The sequence below is a fragment of the Pan paniscus genome, chromosome 15 (assembly GCF_029289425.2).
Source record: "Pan paniscus chromosome 15, NHGRI_mPanPan1-v2.0_pri, whole genome shotgun sequence".
Lineage (NCBI taxonomy): Eukaryota > Metazoa > Chordata > Mammalia > Primates > Hominidae > Pan > Pan paniscus.
In genome coordinates, this window is record NC_073264.2 from 28,946,866 (window position 1) to 28,968,438 (window position 21,573).

At 34.2% G+C, this 21,573-nt stretch overlaps 1 protein-coding gene and 1 long non-coding RNA gene across 3 annotated transcripts in view; one reads left to right on the top strand and one right to left on the bottom strand.

The window, feature by feature from the left end:
* LOC100989535 (uncharacterized) overlaps positions 1–18,905 on the top strand; it is a 31,271-nt gene extending 12,366 nt beyond the window's left edge. The window contains exon 3 of the long non-coding RNA XR_008954818.1: positions 15,702–18,905. This is a non-coding gene — a long non-coding RNA (uncharacterized LOC100989535). The remainder of the gene's footprint in view (positions 1–15,701) is intronic.
* LOC130540817 (uncharacterized) overlaps positions 1–21,573 on the bottom strand; it is a 366,197-nt gene that overhangs the window by 312,349 nt on the left and 32,275 nt on the right. The window lies entirely within an intron of this gene.

Sequence of the window (21,573 nt, forward strand, 5' to 3'; positions counted from 1 at the left end):
CCAGGTTTCTCCCATGACACAGGGGAATTATGGGAGCTACAATTCAAGACGAGACTTGGGTGGGGACACAGCCAAATCATATCACTCAGCATGTGTGAATTGATAAATTTTCTCTTGACATTATGAGGGTATAAAATACAACAATAGCAATTACAGAAACCCATAAAAACTTCTACTGAACCTTGCACAGCATCCCTAGCTTATAGATTGTTACTAAAATGTGAAAAGCCCACACACACACACACACACACACACACCCCTCATGAGCATAAAGTTTAGTTCATATCTTGTTTAGGGTTGAAATTATGTTTCAGACAAATTTGCTAAACACAACAAATTTGTGGAATCATGAGGCCATCAGTATTCATTTATTTATTAATGTTTGTTCTACAAGTGTATGTGAGGAACCCACTTTGCTAAAAATTGGTTAGATAATAAAAGGATATATAAATGAAAAAGTCATATATCTGATATGTGCAGTGTAGTCATATAAAAAAGACAACTTCTCAAGTAAATATACAATCAGTTAAAAATAGTTTCATGCAACAATAGAGGTTAAAATTTCAAAGGAATGATTACTTCAAAGAGTAGTGATTGGCAAGATTATACAAGATGATCATATACATACAGATTCTGTGATCACGGTAAGGGACAGGTCAGAGATTTACTAAAACCCCAGGTCCCCTTTACATTTTCTAATGGTGATTATTTGTTAATAGTATTGTAACATAGAGAAATTATGAGTAAATTTTTATTCCTAGCATCATTTGCTAATGTCTCCTGGAAAAAATTCTGAGCAACTATTTCTTTCATAAACAAAGCAAACTTTATTATTGAATATCTATTTAACAACCTAACAACCATATGCTTTACAGAAACAGATGCTTATTTTTATATTAATTTAAAATAAATATATAAATTAGAGAACTCAAGACTAATATAAGTTTGTTGGCCTGTTCTTTCAAATATTCAGCTGTTCTACACATAAGTTTCTGAAGTATTAATTTAGCCATAACTCTTAGTTGTCTATTCAATATCTGTTGTACTTTTTTCCCCACTGTAAAAATATCTATATTGAAGTTTCAACATGTAATGCTCAAAATACACACCTTTTTCATATTGTCTTGCAGCAAAGCTTGACCATGAGATAAAATTCTAACCAATAATATGTAAGAGGAATTAGATAAAAGGCTTCAGTGAGAGTTTTAGTGTCTTCCTGATTTAAAAAAAAGGCTTATAAATTTCTTTGGTTTTTATTCCTTCTTCTGTGTACCTGGAATACAGTCTGTTACCTGAAGGAGCATCTTATAAGTATAAGGAAACAGTAAATCTATTTTATGTTAAAGGCATTGATATTTGGACTTTTTGTTATTTGCAACAAATGTATTTATAATGCAAGCACTTATTTGTTGTGTTTTACATTGGTAATTTTTGCGTATTAAAAAATGCAATAAACTTTACATTAGCACCCAGAAAAGAAATATTTATGTATAAATCTAACAAACTATGTTCAAGACTTATATGAAGTAAAGTACAAAACTGTGATGAAAGAAATTAAAGAAGAGCTAAAAACTTGGAGAAGTATTTCATGTTCATAAAGAGGAAGACTCAATATTGTAAAGATATCATTCTTTCCAACTTAATTTACAGGTTCAGTGTAATCTCAATATAAAATCCCAAGTTATCTTATGGATAATGATAAATTGATTCTAATATTAATATGAATAGGCAAAAGATGCAGAATAGCAAACACAGTATTAAAGAAAAAGAATAAAGTTAGAGGACTGATACTACCTTGCTTTGAGAATTTCTACAAAGCGAAGGTAATCAATTCAGGGTTGTATTGACAAAGAAATACACAAATAGATCAATGGAAAAGAATAGAGAGTGAAGGAATAAACCCATATAAATATAGCCAATTGATCTTTCACAAAGTACAAAGGCAATACAATGCAGGAAAGATATGAGGGAAATTTTAAAAATATGTAGAAAACTGGAATTTAAAGATAAAAATTAAAGATATAAACTTTTTAACATTAACTCCATCAAGTTCAAGACAATTTTGTAAGAGATGGTACCAATTATTGAGTCAATCCCTAAAGAACTGAGGGTCTTGGGAATTTACCAATGTCAATGCTTTTTTACATTATCAACTGAAGAAAAATGGCCACCCTTTTTAGATTTTTTAATATTAGGAAGAAGAAGAAATCAAATTAAAACTGCAAGGGGGATACCTAATGATTTCCCATTGAAACTCTTGCAAAATTGCTCTTGTTTGAGAGGTATGAGCAGGAACCTTGTCATGGTGGAGAAAAGACTCTAGTGAAGCTCTCTCAGGTGTTTTCTGCTAAAGCTGTGGCAAACTTTCTCAAAACACCCTTATAATAAACAGATGTTATCATTATTTGGCCCTCCAGAAAGTCAACAATCGAAATTCCTTTGAGCATCCTTAAAAACTGTCACCATGATATTTGCTCTTGACTGATCTGTTTTACTTTGACTAGTCCACTTCCATCTCTTGGTAGCCATTGCTTTGATTCTTCTTTGTCTTCGAGATCATACTGTTAAAGCCATGTTCCATCTTTTGTTACAATTCTTCAAAGAAATGCTTCATGATATTGATTCCACTTTTTAAAATTTCAATTGAAAGCTCTACTCTTATCTGTAGCTCATCTGTGTGCAATGGTTTTGGCACCCACAAAGTGAAAAGTTTGCTCACCTTTGATTTTACAATCAGAAATGTGTAGGCTGGACCAATTGAGGTTTCCAGGCTGTTACCTAATTGTGCTGTTAATTTTTGGTGCTCTTCAATTAGGGCACAAACAAGATTTTTTTTTCTTCTCACAAACTGATGTGGATGGTCTGCTTTTGTGAGCTTTCATCTTCAACATCATCTTGTCCCTTCTTTTTTTTTTTTTTTTTTTTTTTTTTTGAGACGGAGTCTCGCTCTGTCGCCCAGGCTGGAGTGCAGTGGCGCGATCTCGGCTCACTGCAAGCTCCGCCTCCCGGGTTCACGCCATTCTCCTGCCTCAGCCTCCCGAGTAGCTGGGACTACAGGCGCCCGCTACCACGCCCGGCTAATTTTTTGTATTTTTAGTAGAGACGGGGTTTCACCGTGTTAGCCAGGATGGTCTCGATCTCCTGACCTCGTGATCCGCCCGCCTCGGCCTCCCAAAGTGCTGGGATTACAGGCGTGAGCCACCGCGCCCGGCCTATCTTGTCCCTTCTTAACTTCAGTTATAATTTGTAAACTGCTGATTTCTTTTGGGTATTGTCCCCATAGGCTTTTGGTCAATTATTTTTCTGTTTCGGCTCAAGCCTCACCATAAATTTGATGCTTGTTCTTGCTTCATTTTAGCAGAATTCATGCTGCTCTGATAGGGGTTATTTTCAAACTGGTGTCATATTCTTCTTAGTACCTCAAACTAGATCCTGTTTAGACATGTTACAACAAGACAATGCAAGTTTATTTTTGTGAAAAAAGTTGAAATTCATGGAAAATTTAGAAAATTTTTATGAACTGTTTGAAGATCTCTTGTAGTCTTTTCAGCAAACGGTCCTTGTACACTTGGACATCCACATACAAAAAGATGACTCTAGACACAGACCCTATTCCATTCACAAAAATTAACTGAAAATGAATCACAGACCTAAATGTTAAATTGAAAAACCATAAAACACTTAGAGATTACATAGGAAAAAATAGATGACCTTTGATTTGGTGATGACATTTTAGATACAACACCAAAGGCATGATTGATGAAATAAAAAATTAATAAAATAGACGTTATTCAAATTAAAAATTTCTGCCCTGAAAAAGACACTGTCAAGAGAATGAAAAGACAAGCATGGGAGAAGATATTTTCAGGACACACATCTGATAAAAAAAACTATTAGCCAAAATATTCAAAGAACCCTTAAAATTCCACAATAAAAAAGACACTAGATTTTTAAATCAGTGAAAGACCTAAACAGAACTTCACCAGAGAAAATTTACAGATGGCAAATAAGCGTATGAAAACATATTTCACATTATATGTCATCAGGAAAATGAAAATTAAAACAATAATAAAAAACTACTGCATACATATTAGAATTGGCCACAGTCTAGAACATTGACAACATCAAATGCTGACAAGGATGTGGAGCAACAGGAAATCTCACTTATTGCTAGTGAAAATGGAAATCGTACAGTTTCTTTGGAATAAAATTTGGCAGTTTCTTGCAAAATTAAACATACTCCTATCATACTATTCAGTAATCACATTTCTTGGTATTCACCCAAAGGAGTTAAAAACTTATGTCTATAAAAATCTTACACACAGATGTTTATATCAACTTTATTCATAACTGTCAAAAACTTGGAAGCAACCAAGATGTTTTTCAGTATATGAATAGATAAATAAACTGTGCTAAAACAATAGAATATCATTCACTCCTAAAAAGAAAGAGCTATAAAGCTATGAAAAGACGTGGAGGAGCTTTAAACGTATATTATTAAGTGAAAGAAATCAATTTAGAAAGACTGTATACTGTATTATTCCAACGATAGGGCATATAGGAAAGGCAAAACTATGGAGACAGTGAGAAGATTAGTGGTTGACAGGAGTTGCAAGAGGAAAGGATAAATAGGTAGAACACAAAATTTTGGGGGCAATAAATTTACTCCGGATGATAATAAATGGTGGATACGTGTCATCATACATTTTTCATATTTTTCATTCCTTCTTATACTACAAAGTATTTTGGCTTCTCTTTTTGAATACCTTTCAAAATTTTTAAATACAAAAAACAGATAATACGTACTAATGAGTTGTTTAATAACATGGTACAAAAATATGATCAATGGATCCTCAATATGTTTTAAAATTAAAAATGTGAGTTAAGTGTTATGATTCTAAAGTCCTTATGAATAGAGTGATAGAGGGACTGATAATGTGTAGACATAAGAACAAAACATCCCATCAGTTTCTGTAACTGCATATAACAACACAAAGTGTTAGTTGTTCAATAAGACACACATGAATCTGAGATCTTATTAAATATAAAAATTTACTAATAATTTTAGGACCGTGGTGTAGGGACAAGAGTGACTTTATTAAATGCCAATCTGCCATTTAACATCTGAATAACTCCAGTCCAGCAATGCCGCCAAAATGTCTGGTTGATGTATTATTGCTCCTTATGTAAGAACACCTATTCACAGAAAGTTTCCTCCAAAACAACCCTTATAGTCACAGAAATTATAGGCTGAAATGTCTGCAACCACTTACACGTTCCTTCTAGCATACATAGGCTTTTCCCCCAAGATGTAACCCGTGGGTCTGAGAGTTCACAGTGTAAAAATCTACATGTGTTGTGGCTGCCCAAGGCCACTATTCTTTCTGCAAGTTCCCTTAATAAATCACTCAAAACCAACAAACTGGATTTGTCTGCCTCCTTCTTCAGCTTCTTGGCTCCTTTGGTACTTGGAGGCCACTTTGCATATATGACCCTTTTACAGAACACATGGGTAATTGTGAAGCATGAAAGAGGCATGGAGAAATCCAGGACTGTTCTTGAGTACTAACTTTTTATTTTATGGTGCGTCAGACACAGATTTAACATATAGGTCTCAGCTATGCTAGAAGGATATAACTTACACAAAAAGGAGCTATGTAAGTCATGAAATATTTTTATGTTGTGTTCTGAAAATTATCTGGTCTAGAAGACATTTTCTAAGGTGATATTCTAGGTGAATTTACAATAAACAACATAGATCAACCAGGTACATAGGCTGAATCATGTTCTCCCAAAATTCTTATGTCAAAGCTGTAATCCCCAGTATCTCAGAATGTATCTGTATTTGAAGACAGGGCCTTTAAAGAGATAATAGAGTTAAAAAGCAACTGTTAAAGTGGACCTTCATTCAGTTTGATTTGTGTACTCATAAGAGGAAATCTTGACATACAAAGAGAAACCAGCAATGTGTCTACACAGAGGAAAAACCATGTGAACACATAGCAAGAACGTGAACATCCACAAGCCAAGGAGAGAGATGCCAGAGAAAATCAAACCTGTTGGTACCTCAATATTGTAATTCTTGCCCCTAGAACTGTGAAAAAGTAAATTTCTGTTGTTGAAGCCACTCAGTCTATGGTATTTTGTTGTGGTAGCTCTGGCAAACTAATAGAGTTGTCCAAAATATTTCAAAGATAAGGGCTCACCCACTAGAAAATAACAACATATGTTTTGCAGAGTCCTGACATTAATATGTTTAAAAGATGATTTGACTGGAACATCTTTCATTCTGTCCCATTCCTAAAGAAGAGGTGGAAAAAATAGATCACAGGCCTGCTGTTAACTCTTTCCTTTCATCAACTATGACATAGAAATTCCACTTGGTATATAACTAAAGACATTATCTCATAGGTAAGTATGAGGGAATATATTCAAGTATGGTTTACAGTGAGATTTGCTGTAGCAAGTTGTACATCATTAGGTAAGTGTGCAGTTTGCTTTGATGGGCATGCACCATGGAACCCTGGCCAGCTGTTAAAAGACCAGATACGAAAACAACAACATGGACAAATCTCTAAAATCGAATATCCAACACTTTTATTATGCAACTTAAAATTCAAGCACTGAATATAAATGCCTATTTTTAAAAAAATGTGTGCCAAAAATTTTTCCATGTTCAACACTATAAAATGTCTTTCTATGTGGTATAAGGGAGAGGAAAATAGGACTAAAGAATACAGAATAAAGTAAATAACATTTTTCAAGAGTTTTGTGGCACAGATCAGTGATTGTGATGTGCCATTAACTAAGGAGTTTTATGAATTCGACACATGGCACCCAAATTCCACATTTTAATAATAAATTAACAATAAATCATATTTTAATAATAAGATTCAAATAGAGAGAATTCTCAGCTAAAAACCTTAAATAAATTTAAGATAGTCACAAACATAAAGACATAATATATATTCAATACTAAAGACAAGCAAGCCAAACAATATATAAGAACAGAAATTTTGGATCTTTCCTGCTTTCTCTTGTGGGCATTTAGTGCTATAAATTTCCCTCTACACACTGCTTTGAATGCGTCCCAGAGATTCTGGTATGTTGTGTGTTTGTTCTCGTTGGTTTCAAAGAACATCTTTATTTCTGCCTTCATTTCGTTATGTACCCAGTAGTCATTCAGGAGCAGGTTGTTCAGTTTCCATGTAGTTGGGCAGCTTTGAGTGAGATTCTTAATCCTGAGTTCTAGTTTGATTGCACTGTGGTCTGAGAGATAGTTTGTTATAATTTCTGTTCTTTTACATTTGCCGAGGAGAGCTTTACTTCCAACTATGTGGTCAATTTTGGAATAGGTGTGGTGGGGTGCTAAAAAAATGTATATTCTGTTGATTTGGGGTGGAGAGTTCTGTAGATGTCTATTAGGTCCGCTTGGTGCAGAGCTGAGTTCAATTCCTGGGTATCCTTGTTAACTTTCTGTCTCGTTGATCTGTCTAATGTTGACAGTGGGGTGTTAAAGTCTCCCATTATTAATGTGTGGGAGTCTAAGTCTCTTTGTAGGTCACTCAGGACTTGCTTTATGAATCTGGGTGCTCCTGTATTGGGTGCATATATATTTAGGATAGTTAGCTCCTCTTGTTGAATTGATCCCTTTACCATTATGTAATGGCCTTCTTTGTCTCTTTTGATTTTTGTTGGTTTAAAGTCTGTTTTATCAGAGACTAGGATTGCAACCCCTGCCTTTTTTGGTTTTCCATTTGCTTGGTAGATCTTCCTCCATCCTTTTATTTTGAGCCTATGTGTGTCTCTGCACGTGAGATGACACCCTAACATCACAATTAGAAGAACTAGAAAAGCAAGAGCAAACACATTCAAAAGCTAGTAGAAGGCAAGAAATAACTAAAATCAGAGAACTGAAGGAAATAGAGACACAAAAAACCCTTCAAAAAATTAATGAATCCAGGAGCTGGTTTTTTGAAAGGATCAACAAAATTGATAGACCGCTAGCAAGACTAATAAAGAAAAAGAGAGAGAAGAATCAAATAGACACAATAAAAAATGATAAAGGGGATATCACCACTGATCCCACAGAAATACAAACTACCATCAGAGAATACTACAAACACCTCTACGCAAATAAACTAGAAAATCTAGAAGAAATGGATACATTCCTCGACACATACACTCTCCCAAGACTAAACCAGGAAGAAGTTGAATCTCTGAATAGACCAATAACAGGAGCTGAAATTGTGGCAATAATCTATAGTTTACCAACCAAAAAGAGTCCAGGACCAGATGGATTCACAGCCGAATTCTACCAGAGGTACAAGGAGGAACTGGTACCATTCCTTCTGAAACTATTCCAATCAATAGAAAAAGAGGGAATCCTCCCTAACTCATTTTATGAGGCCAGCATCATTCTGATACCAAAGCCGGGCAGAGACACAACCAAAAAAGAGAATTTTAGACCAATATCCTTGATGAACATTGATGCAAAAATCCTCAATAAAATACTGGCAAACCGAATCCAGCAGCATATCAAAAAGCTTATCCACCATGATCAAGTGGGCTTCATCCCTGGGATGCAAGGCTGGTTCAATATACGCAAATCAATAAATGTAATCCAGCATATAAACAGAGCCAAAGACAAAAACCACATGATTATCTCAATAGATGCAGAAAAAGCCTTTGACAAAATTCAACAACCCTTCATGCTAAAAACTCTCAATAAATTAGGTATTGATGGGACGTATTTCAAAATAATAAGAGCTATCTATGACAAACCCACAGCCAATATCATACTGAATGGGCAAAAACTGGAAGCATTCCCTTTGAAAACTGGCACAAGACAGGGATGCCCTCTCTCACCGCTCCTATTCAACATAGTGTTGGAAGTTCTGGCCAGGGCAATCAGGCAGGAGAAGGAAATAAAGGGTATTCAATTAGGAAAAGAGGAAGTCAAATTGTCCCTGTTTGCAGATGACATGATTGTTTATCTAGAAAACCCCATCGTCTCAGCCCAAAATCTCCTTAAGCTGATAAGCAACTTCAGCAAAGTCTCAGGATACAAAATCAATGTACAAAAATCACAAGCATTCTTATACACCAACAACAGACAAACAGAGAGCCAAATCATGAGTGAACTCCCATTCACAATTGCTTCAAAGAGAATAAAATACCTAGGAATCCAACTTACAAGGGATGTGAAGGACCTCTTCAAGGAGAACTACAAACCACTGCTCAAGGAAATAAAAGAGGATACAAACAAATGGCAGAACATTCCATGCTCATGGGTAGGAAAAATCAATATCATGAAAATGGCCATACTGCCCAAGGTAATTTACAGATTCAATGCCATCCCCATCAAGCTACCAATGCCTTTCTTCACAGAATTGGAAAAAACTACTTTAAAGTTCATATGGAACCAAAAAAGAGCCTGCATCGCCAAGTCAATCCTAAGCCAAAAGAACAAAGCTGGAGGCATCACATTACCTGACTTCAAACTATACTACAAGGCTACAGTAACCAAAACAGCATGGTACTGGTACCAAAACAGAGATATAGATCAATGGAACAGAACAGAGCCCTCAGAAATAACGCCACATATCTACAACTATCTGATCTTTGACAAACCTGAGAAAAACAAGCAATGGGGAAAGGATTCCCTATTTAATAAATGGTGCTGGGAAAACTGGCTAGCCATATGTAGAAAGCTGAAACTGGATTCCTTCCTTACACCTTATACAAAAATCAATTCAAGATGGATTAAAGATTTAAACATTAGACCTAAAACCATAAAAACCCTAGAAGAAAACCTAGGCATTACCATTCAGGACATAGGCATGGGCAAGGACTTCAAGTCCAAAACACCAAAAGCAATGGCAACAAAAGCCAAAATTGACAAATTGGATCTAATTAAACTAAAGAGCTTCTGCACAGCAAAAGAAACTACCATCAGAGTGAACAGGCAACCTAAAACATGGGAGAAAATTTTCGCAACCTACTCATCTGACAAAAGGCTAATATCCAGAATCTACAATGAACTCAAACAAATTTACAAGAAAAAAACAAACAACCCCATCAAAAAGTGGGTGAAGGACATGAACAGACACTTCTCAAAAGAAGACATTTATGCAGCCAAAAGACACATGAAAAAATGCTCATCATCACTGGCCATCAGAGAAATGCAAATCAAAACCACTATGAGATATCATCTCACACCAGTTAGAATGGCAATCATTAAAAAGTCAGGAAACAACAGGTGCTGGAGAGGATGTGGAGAAATAGGAACACTTTTACACTGTTGGTGGGACTGTAAACTAGTTCAACCATTGTGGAAGTCAGTGTGGCGATTCCTCAGGGATCTAGAACTAGAAATACCATTTGACCCAGCCATCCCATTACTGGGTATATACCCAAAGGACTATAAATCATGCTGCTATAAAGACACATGCACACGTATGTTTATTGCGGCATTATTCACAATAGCAAAGACTTGGAACCAACCCAAATGTCCAACAATGATAGACTGGATTAAGAAAATGTGGCACATATACACCATAGAATACTATGCAGCCACAAAAAATGATGAGTTCATGTCCTTTGTAGGGACATGGATGAAATTGGAAGCCATCATTCTCAGTAAACTATCGCAAGAACAAAAAACCAAACACCGCATATTCTCACTCATAGGTGGGAATTGAACAATGAGATCACATGGACACAGGAAGGGGAATATCACACTCTGGGGACTGTGGTGGGGTGGGGGGAGTGGGGAGGGATAGCATTGGGAGATATACCTAAGGCTAGATGACAAGTTAGTGGGTGCAGCGCACCAGCATGGCACATGTATACATATGTAACTAACCTGCACAATGTGCACATGTACCCTAAAACTTAAAGTATAATAAAAAAAAAGAAAAAAAAAAAGAACAGAAAATGCAGTTCATTTTAGAAAGATAATTACAGAAAATCAATACACCCAAGAAAATAATACTAAAGACTTCGTAGCTGCTATCATAAATTTTATACATGCCTTTTGTGGTTGAAAATCTCATAAGAATGGAAAGGAAAGGAGGAACAACAAGAAGGAAATTCCCTGAAATATCAAATCAAAAGAATTTGGCGAGGTACTGATAACAGAAATAAGAAAAGCCAGAGGTGACACTGAAGTAAAAGGAAGAAAAGTGTTAAGGGTTTTATCAGCAAAAAGAAGAGTGAGCAAATATCCCAATTGCCTTTTCATTTCTATATTCATTACTTACCTTGTCCACAAGGTTACACATTATGAGGGCAGATTCCTTATGTGTCTCATTCACCTCACTGCTCAAGCATCTACCCCAGTGTTGAACTGTGACTGAAACATAATGTTTATTTAATAACTAAAGAGTATATTTAGGATGGAGAGCCATAGAAAGAGGACCATTTTATCAACTGTTGTGAAAATCTCCTGGAGGCAGGCACAACTATGGAATGCTAGAAAAGCGAGAGAATCTTTCTAAACTTTGCTTTACTCAGTCTTTTAAATGTGATCTAAGGCTCTGTGGAAAGAATCTCATGGACAGGTTGACCCTTGCTCCCCATCTTCTCTGGTTAGCAAAATGTGTTGTTTCTATTCTTGTGTTTTCCTCATGTGAAATAATAACATCAATAAAACTAGACAGACTCTTAATATGCATAACTGTACATGGTGTATTCAGATTACAAGACCTTTTAATTATAAATTTTCTATTGAAACACTCTAAACAGGAGTGCGGGTGATAGGTGATGTATACATATATATAAATGCCGTCCTTCCAGTTACTTGGGGTTCCTTCGCAAGCAGTGTTCCTCCCTGTCTATTTAAAACTGACAAAGACATTTGTCTTTACTCGTGTGGAGATGCCTGATAACTTATTTCTAACTATCATACGCTCCACAGTCATGACTTTTTAAGAAAATAGATCAAATTTATCCTGGATTTTTTTCAAGTTCCTTTTGATTGCTGCTGGGAGGAGAATAGAGAGATAGTAGAGAATAGCATTAACTTGCAAAGTAAAATAAATTATTTTGAGATAACTATTCTATATTAGAATACAAAATAGCCTCCTAGTTACAATAACAAATTCAGCAGGGCATGGTTGTAATTCTCCAGGCTTACTAGTTTTGCTACCATGGTGTGTTTTCTCTGGTATACTCCAGATGATTTAAATAGTGAGACTGATACAGAAACCTCTGCAATGCATGTATTAAATGCATACATATATGAATTATAAGACAGCTTTTTCACTGGTTACCAACTGGACACTAAGGACAGTTTTTGAATTTGAATCTGAACATTACTATTTGCTCACTCTGTAACCATGAACATGATAATTCATCCGTCTGTGCCTCACTTTTCTCAGTTGAAAATATTAAGAAAATATATGGAGAGAGAATATAGAGTATATATATAGAGATATTCCATACATATTTTATATGTATTTACATATATATACACACATACATATATAGATTTATGGAATCTATATATACACATATATATAGATATATACAGATTCCATACATCTCTATATATATGCATAAATATTTACACACACATATATCCATTTATCTATATATAAAACAAGAATTAGTATATGTAAAATCCTTTGATGAGTGTCTAGTACAGATTAAGAATTAAGAATCAAATGAATGTTACCTGATATCATATGGGTATATACATATATATAAATATTTGTATATACATTTATGTATATACACACACATATATAATATAATTGTATATCATAAAACTTTGAATTTGGCAAAGTGAGGTAGAAGCCCCAAGTTAAATTTCATTAAGATTAAAACTGTAGCATATCCTTCTATTTAACTTCACACTTCAGCTTCTTTAAAATTTTTATTTCCAAGAAAGTGTACAAATATCTGCATATCATAAGCAAATAAAATATTTACATAAAAGATGGCTATAGCCACAGTGAGTAAATGCTTCAGGCTCCATATGCCTTAGAACTAAAGTGACTGTATAACTTATCATCCAGACCACGACAGTTTAAGAATAAAATGTGTGTGCTTTTAATAATCACTCCAGGATACCAAGTGTGAATTGAGATTTTTCCAGGAAAACCAGGAAGATTTGTCACCCTACTCAAAACCCTAGAAAATACAGTAAATAAGAACATATTTTACATGTCCCAAGGACAAACGCATGAGGAAAGTGGCGTCATCTTTTCTTTGTGGTGAAATAGTATCATCTATGCTCTCCGCAAAGCTCAGGTTGAATTTGTAACTCAGGTAGAATTGTTGATTTTGTATTTTAGGGTTTTTTTTATTATACATAATGCGCTGCACCTCATAGTTAAAAACAATTGTTCTAAGCTTCCACATGCTGCTAAGATACAGCTACCGGGATTTAGTGCGAATCACGTTGTTCGAGGCGTTAGTTCAGCTGTCTGTTGAATCCCCTGAAACTAATGCTCAGTCTATATTAATGTCTCAGTCCCAAGAAACCTCAGCCTATTCTCTCCTATAATTAATCTTGCAGGTAGTGCCTTGACATTATTGGTTCACCAACAGAGCAGAACTGCCTCAGCCATCAATAATAATTCAACGCATCAGGATGAGGCCTACGCATGGGCCACAGAGGTAGCCAAATATGCAGGATCTCCTGCATTCCTCTCCAGTAGAAGGGAAACTGCAATTGAAACTAGTTGTTTTGGTGGCTCGATAATTTGTAATAGAGGGGTCTTGGTGTTACTAATTGTTTTGCTTTATGCTTTTATCCAAATGTAGCCACGGCTTGGCACAAGGGGAGTGATTGTCTGTTTACTGAATCTTAATATTGAGGCTGTTACAAATTGTCTTTCACAGATGGTGGGAGCTTTTCAGATCGAGAGAGGCAGGGAATTTATTACTCAATATTTCTGTATTACTGATTGGGACGTGAGGAGCATAGACAATCTGTCCTACTGCAGGGTTTGCTGCATGGTTTTTTTTTTCCGTCTGTAAAATTATGGCTGGCTCTAGACGTTTTTCTCATTTTGTATAGATAGCAGCTGTGTAATTTCCAGCAGAATGTTTGCTTTGATCCCCCTTCCTTTAATTGAAATCCGCAATTATGAGATTTGTTTCTTTTATGTTTGTGAGTTTATTGGTTTAATCTACAAAATGTGCTGTCTTGCTGTCTTACACAGTTAAAGGCTACAGCACAGTTGGGACTTAAATGAAAAACATTAGAGGGAGGGGCTTTCTGTTTTTTGTTTTTTATTTTTTATTTTTTTGGTTGGCTATAGAAAGAACCCAATATTCTTCCCCTCAGATAGCAGGCTCTATGACAACTTAGTAAACTGTCATTCTGTATAATTTAAAGCTGTGTCTCTTGTATATATATATAATGTATGTATTATATATATATGATTAGGCTCATTTCTAAAAATGAATAATATGTGCATCTGTGTGTGTGTGTGTGTGTGTGTGTTCATAGAATGGAAAGGGAATATGCCTGCATAGGAGCATTTCTTTGATTATAGTAACTAGTAACATTTACATAATGCTAGCTTTATCAGCACATTTTAGGGGAAAGAGAGTGAAAGGATTATAAAGTAGATAGATATAAGAACAGTACTGCATGGTCTCAGACATAGTTCACAACAAATAATTTTGAGAGTTACATGTCAATATGCTCTACCGCGTAAATTAACCACAAATTTCCTAGATGGTAAAGTTCCAGATGTTTGAAATATTTTAATAAAAAATAGAAGAAAAAGAAGAGATCAAGTGGAGAAGAACGAGATTTTATTTCCAAATTTACAATTCTCTCACTGATAGTCTGTCATAAACTGTAACTACATATTTTAAAACAATCTTTGCTAATATTTTATGTATTCATTATATATTTTTTTCTGGCACAGTATAGTGCATTTTCATTTGGAGCTCTAGGCTGTGTCTATATAAAGGAAATTCCATATTAATTGGTATTAGGCCAATTAGTTTGTAACTGAATTAATCTTTCTATGTAGCATCCTTAATTCCAACTAATTGATTTAGCCTAACAGTTTTGGTAGCTATCAGATAGTCATTTCTCTTAAATGGTCATGAGTAATTAATTCACATTGACAAAGAATTTTTCACAAAATTCTTCCATGTGTTAATGGTTGTTTTTTAGGCAAATAAACCAAGCGATCATATGGATATTTAAGAATATTTAGAATTGCACATGTTAACTGAGTATGTCTCCAATTCACCTTGTGGTCTCCTGATTATTATGTGGTCAGGTCTATTGTCATACAACTGTGATATATAAAAAAATATATATATATATTTCATATATATATGGCATATGAGAAAATATCCAAATATTTTCTAAACTCAATATACATAGCCCATGGATTCTAGGAAGAAAAGTTCACTTAAAAATAAGCCTTTTAATGGACTATTTCTAAATCCTGAAAGCCACCATTGGAAAAATGTCATGGTATTTTCTGCTTTTTCTTAGTAATTACAGTGTAATTAAATATCCACTCATCTAGGAATTTCTTAATAAGAAAAACTGCAGTAATTTTAGACATTTGTATTTTAAGTATGGGAAAAAACAAGGGAGCTAATGGATCTAAAGTAACTTGCTCAATAAATTACATCTAGAACACTAAGGAAATAAACAGAGTTCAAATCCATACCTTTCTATGAAACTCTGTTTAATACGGATCTACCTGTCTTTTTAGGATATGTAATGACTTAAGATACTAACTCCACATTCTGTGGTAAGAGATGAAGATCCAGGAAATGTATGGACACCTATAGCCTGAAGAATATTGTCAGAAAAAAACACTGGGATCTGGAAGCGAAAAGGAAACATAGAAAACAAGACAGGAAGGTGAAGAAAGTTGAAGATAAACTTCCTTTTTCACAATGTTTTTATGGACAAGTTCAGCCCATAAATCAAAAATTACCTTTATGGATGAAATATTAGTTAAGTCAAGATCATCTTTTTCATTTCCTACATGCAGGTTGAATCTCATTTATGGAGTGAGATGTCAAATAACAACAAAAAATGCACTTAATTTGCATAAAGATGCTTGTAAGGTAACATTGCTCCACACTTTGCTTTATTCACATCATTAGAGGAAATATTTTATTCCTCTAGTTGTTTCTGGCCATGGTTCAAGGAATTAAAAACTTCCATTCATTCCTTCAGACAGTACAGTTAACAAGAGGATAACTTTTTTTATTATCTCTGTCCTTCTCCCTCAGGAAGCAGAGAATTATCAGATTGGTGAGAGAAAGGAAATAAAGGTCTGAACATGTGTCTCAAGTCACCTCTTTTGGGAGCACTCTGTTCTCAGTTTATTTTAATTCTGTTTCCCAATTTAATGAGTTTACTAGAGCAGGGTCCACTATTACCCTGTGGAGATCCTTAATGATACATGGATATGTTTAATTCTGGGAATAAAGTAGTTAAACTGGCTAGTGATTATGCCACATTGTTAGAGTCATCTTTGTCAATAAGAAAGTTGTTCATATTTATGACATCTGTATCCATTTCTTCAGAAGTGTGACTATTATTCATATATCCCCAATACACACAAAACATATAGTTTTAACTAAATTTTTAATCTGTTACATATTTTTCTAGGTTACTAGCTAGAGACATCCTGGTTGTTTCCAATTTGTTGTAAACTGGAAATTTGATGCTAAACAAGTAGTGTTATGACAAGCCTTCTTATTCATAACTTGACATGCTTTTGCCAGTATATTTTAGATGAAATTTTGAGATTATGGTGGAGTCAAATCATATGAACACTTTAAATTTTGCTCCGTATTACCACATTCCTGTGCAAAAGTGACACCAATTTACAATGCCATATTGTATAGACGTGTTTCATGGTACCTTAAAACAATTACAATGTTAATAACAAAGATAAGTAATCACAGAGCACTATGTCAGATATAATACTAATTTAAAAAGTTTGAAATATAATGACAATTAACAAAATGTGACTAGGAGGCTCAAAGTGAGCACATGCTGTTGGTAAAATGATGCTAACAGACTTGCTTAATGTAGGGTTGCCACAAACAGAAGTAAAAAGTGCTTATTTGCCGACAACCTTGCCAAACATTGACTCTATAAAATGGTTTAAAATTATTTATATTACAGATACTTTGCTTTGCTATTTCTAATTCTCTTATTTTGTAAACAGTGTTATTTTAGCCACATATGTATTTCTTTGGCTCTGGATTTCTCATTTCATTTTAATTTTGTGTGTATGTCCTTGATGGATTGTTTGAATTTTTGTTTTCATTGCATCTTTCTGTATAATTATTCCTGGGATATTGTGTCATTTTTTAAAATTGCATTTCGTAGGATGGATTCCTAATACTTTCTTTGCATGTGCTTTTATGTTATTTTATTTCCTTGTCTTATTACTAAAAAGTGATTTTATACTTGCCATGATTTTCAGGTTTCCCAGCTTAAGATGGACAGTTCTTACACTTTGATGTAGCATGGGCAAATTTGTCTCTACTTTTTCACATCAAGCTATAGTTTAAGGATTGAGTTTTGAAATGTGCCCACTTTTTCCCTAGCCTGAGTGTGTAGAGAATAAGCAGATGAGCTCAATTGGTGTGCAATTTAGGTAAAAGACCTGGACTCTTTCTCTTGCCTAAAATTTTATTAAGTATCTAATCCCATAGCTTGCTCTCTTTCCAGGAGGCAGTTTTACTGCCGCCAGGGAAATAGCCTTGCTTTCAAATCTCTTCCTTAATTCAGCGCAGAGCCACCAAGGCTTTGCTTGTATCAATGAGCCATCTCATGTACCTTCATCCCCCACTTCACCAGTCTTTTCCTGGCACTTTCTCCCTCTATTCCTCACTCTAAGACTGAGTGGGGAATCAATATTTGGCTGTAAAGGAGTATATGGTGTCTTACCTTGTGTGCTGAAACAATGTATTTACTCAAAGTTTTATGGATTTTCTTTTTTCTCTACATTATGCCAAGACATAAATTCTGAGAGTGTTTATGATGGTGCCTCTTTTCCCCTCTGCTTTCTTTCCAAGTTAGAGACATCAAAATAATAAGCCTTAACCATTTTCCTGTTTTTAAAAGAAATAGTTAATTTTTATGGGAATTATTAGGTGTCTCCCAGGCTACTCATGTAAATCCTCATTTTATCTGTTTTTAAATTGAGTTATTCATGAGATGCTTTCTGCATTTTGTTTTTTAGGAAATTTTAGGAAACAAAGATAAATGTCATATGGTCTTTCAAATGTCATATGGTCTCTCAAATATCATATGGTCTCACATCCCCTCCAAACTATTTTAAATATGGCCTGACTTTGGGAATGAAGGCTTTACTTGGACATGGATATGACTGTAGGCATTTTCCTTTATATTCCTTTATAACTTACTGTTATGCATCTACTAGCAGCTGTTAAGGTCACTCCAAAACTGACATTCTCTCCCCATGTTTGCTTCCACTAAAACCCATCTGGTGATGGAACTGTGCATACCTTCATCAAGTATTTTGAAAACAAAACAAAACAAAATAAGCAAAAACAAAGTAAACAAAAGACAGATATCTCAATCAGACAGAATTAGTTTTGGATCCCAGTCTGTCACCAGTTACTTGTTTAAAATGGAGCAGGTTACTTAACAACTCTGAGAAATATTTACTTAAAACACTCAAGTATAATATGTATTTTGCAGACATTTTGTGATAAGTAAATGAGGTATGTGTGCATGTGTGGGCTTGTGTATAAAATAAACTCTCTTGATTGGCCTATATAACTGTCTTTTTCACTCAGGATAAATGGTGGGTAACTTTTTTACTCACTCAAGCTACATCGTATTCTATTCAGATTAATCTAATTTCTCATCTGAAATAGTTAAAATATGTGATATACTTTGACAAATATCAAGGCAATAAACATTTGAAAAAGGACACATTTTTCTCTTCCTTATTTCCTTAAGCCAATTCATTCTTCTACTATATTTTATGTTACATAAACATTACTTTAATTTTATATATGCACTATGCAATCTAAAAAGTACAATTGCCTGTGATATCCACATACTTTACCTTTCTTAAGAGAGGTACATTCGTTTAATTTATTCTTATAATCTAGTTGATATGAGTAAATCTTTTAAATAACTAGGGGTGAATTTTGCTCCAATCCACCTATATGAAAATATTTATCATTTTTAAAAAGGCAATTCTCTCAGCTTAGACAAAACAAAACCCATCTTTACAAAAGATACAAAAAAAAATTCGTTAGATGTGGTGGCATGTGCCTGTGGTCCCAGCTACACAGAAGGCTGAGTGGAGACGAGAAGATCACTTGCACCCACATGGGTTGAGGCTCCAGTGAGCCAAATTCTTGCCTCTGCACTACAGCCTGGGTGACAGTGAGATCTGCAGAAAGATGAGATGCTCTTCCAAGCAAGTAATAGATCTTTGGGTTGCAGATATTGGCAGAACATTGGCATATTCTGGGACCTCAAGCATTTGATACCCAAGAAAATATAATTTTAATGTATGCTTTCTAATGTCTCTGTGGATATCGCCATGAGGTGCTAACTTTTTATATCAGATATTATAACTTTATTATTGTATTATACCAAGTTGACATTATTGCTATATTTTCTTTTATTGATTTCAATACTATAATTATATGTTTGCACCCAGTAAGAATAAATATGGGAAATTTGAATTTTCATTATGTGATTTTTCTCCTCACTATTTCAATTTAGTTTAATTTACTCAAAATTGTCTTAGAGAACAATCTAAAAAACATTTCATACTGCACTTTTGGTTGGCTGTGCTGATTTTATTTTTCAACAGTTTTCAAAAATGTTTAATAGTGGTACCATAAATAATTAATAGGAAAAATAATAATGGCCTCATTGTATTAACACAAAATTATTGCTGAATTTGATGACTATATGAAATTTAGGTTTATTTTCTAAACAGATAGTTTACTGATTATTCTACCAATAGCTTTGTTTTTAACATGAAAAAGGGAAACTATATCTTACAAAGGACCAAAGAATATTGATCTGGAAAATCTAGATGTAGATGACAATAAGGCATTTTATGTGCTTAGTTTAGATTTTCCTCATCTTCATAGCATACAGTTATTTAACATTTCACACACAAAAATTCTGAGTGTGACTTACTTTTGAAATAACTTAAACCATTTACATTTATTGTTATGAGGCTGTTTTGTTTTAATTATCTTATTTATTTATTTATTTATTATACTTTAAGTTCTGGGGTACATGTGCAGAATGTGCAGTTTTGTTACATAGGTATATACATGCCATGGTGGTTTGCTGCACCCATCAACCCATCACCTACATTAGGTATTTCTCCTAATGCTATCCCTTCCATAGCCCCCCACCCCTGACAGGCCTCGGTGTGTGATGTTCCCCTCCCTGTGTCCATGTGTTCTCATTGTTCAACTCCCACTTATGGGTGAGAACATGTGGTGTTTGGTTTTCTGTTCTTATGTTAGTCGGCTAATGCTTTCTTACTGTATTCTTCCTTTTACTGTGCACATTTTAAGGTTTCTGGTATGTTTTCCACTTATTTTATTATCTCTTTTTTAAAAAATGAATTACTCTTAAACAGCATATGCAAAAATGTGATTTTTTGCAAAGAATTTTGTACTATTTTCTTCATGTTTTTCTCTCATTCCTTATTATTCTAGTATATTTCAGAGCCTATTACCATAATTTGAGGCTCTAAGAGCTATAATCACACTACAACACTCCAGCCTGGGTGACAGAGGGAGACCTTTTAGGGAGACCTAAAAAAAAATAAAAATAAAGCACTAAAATCTATTTCACCTTTCCATTTATTTACCTAGGAACAAAGAAACTTGTATTTACTTTAGCATTGGTCCTTTTCCAATAGGATCATTATTAAATTTATTTTGCTTCGTTCATTCTGGTTTCTGTTGCAGAGTCATAAATTTTAATTCTTCAATAAAAATTGTTAAACTATCTTGAAATTATTTCTGATGTAAGTCAACACCACTTTTTTATTCGTTTGTATGTTGTTCCGTGTTTTCTGCTCCAAGTTGAGGCCACATACCTTATATAATATTTAATTATTTAAAAGTTTGGTAAAATAATATATTTGTGATAAAACATTTCACAATCTTTTTCTGGGTAATAAAAATATGTCTATTATTGTCACAAAATTTTAGGAATCATATACACATATACATATATACTTATATATAATGTGGGCATTTGTTTTTGTGGTTAATGTCATTTTAGTATTTCTGTTATCATTTTCTGAAATTAAAACTATGATACCATAGTGAGCATATTTTATAATAGACAGGGCTAAGGGTTACTATATTTTCCCTTTTGTCCATATGGAATATTAATACAGCCATATTGCAGACATATTATGGGTTTGCTCCCAGACCACTGAAGTAAACTAAATATTGCAATGAAGTGAGTCACACAGTATTTTTGGTTTCTCAGTGCAATAAATGTTATATTTACCCTATAATGTAGTCTATTAAGTGTGCAATAACATTTTATCTTAAAAATGTATATAATTTAAAACTACTTTATTGCTAAAA